Here is a 594-nt window from a genome sequence, read left to right as displayed (position 1 = left end):
CTAATTTTTGAACCTTAGTTTTTCTTTTTGTTCTTTTGTACAGTATTTCTAGATTTATAAGAATGTCGACGATATAATAGTAGTATGCATTTGTTTGCTGCAATATGTTGTGTCTGGGGCTTCACCAAACGTATTATCTTATTTTCGGATTGTACCTGAAGGCACCCCTCGTCCTCGTTTGAATATGAGTAAGGCCAGATTCATCTAAGGCTTGCTGCTGCCCTCTACTGGTACACTGTCTACAAAGTCAAACAGTCAAATTAGGCTACTAGAAACAAAAGATTTGTCAGTTTTAGTGTAATCCAAGTCTTCATGTTTAAACATTTCTAGTCACAAATCATTTTGAAAGCACATCTCCCTGGAGTTCACCTTTATAACCTGCTCTGTGTTTTGGGAATATGGAAAGAGTACTTTGAAGAGTTGATGAATGAGGAAAAATGAAAGACAATGGAGAGTGGAAGAGGTGACTAGTGTGGAGCAGGAACTAGCAAAGATAAGTAAGAGGGAAGTGAGGAGGGCGTTGAAGAGGATTAAGAGTGGAAAGTCAGTTGGTCCTGATGACATACCTGTGAAGGTAAGGAAGTGTCTACGATC

Source organism: Channa argus, chromosome 11 (genome assembly GCF_033026475.1).
Source record: "Channa argus isolate prfri chromosome 11, Channa argus male v1.0, whole genome shotgun sequence".
Lineage (NCBI taxonomy): Eukaryota > Metazoa > Chordata > Actinopteri > Anabantiformes > Channidae > Channa > Channa argus.
The sequence above is the reverse complement of the archived record's forward strand: the minus strand, read 5'-3'. Positions refer to the sequence as shown.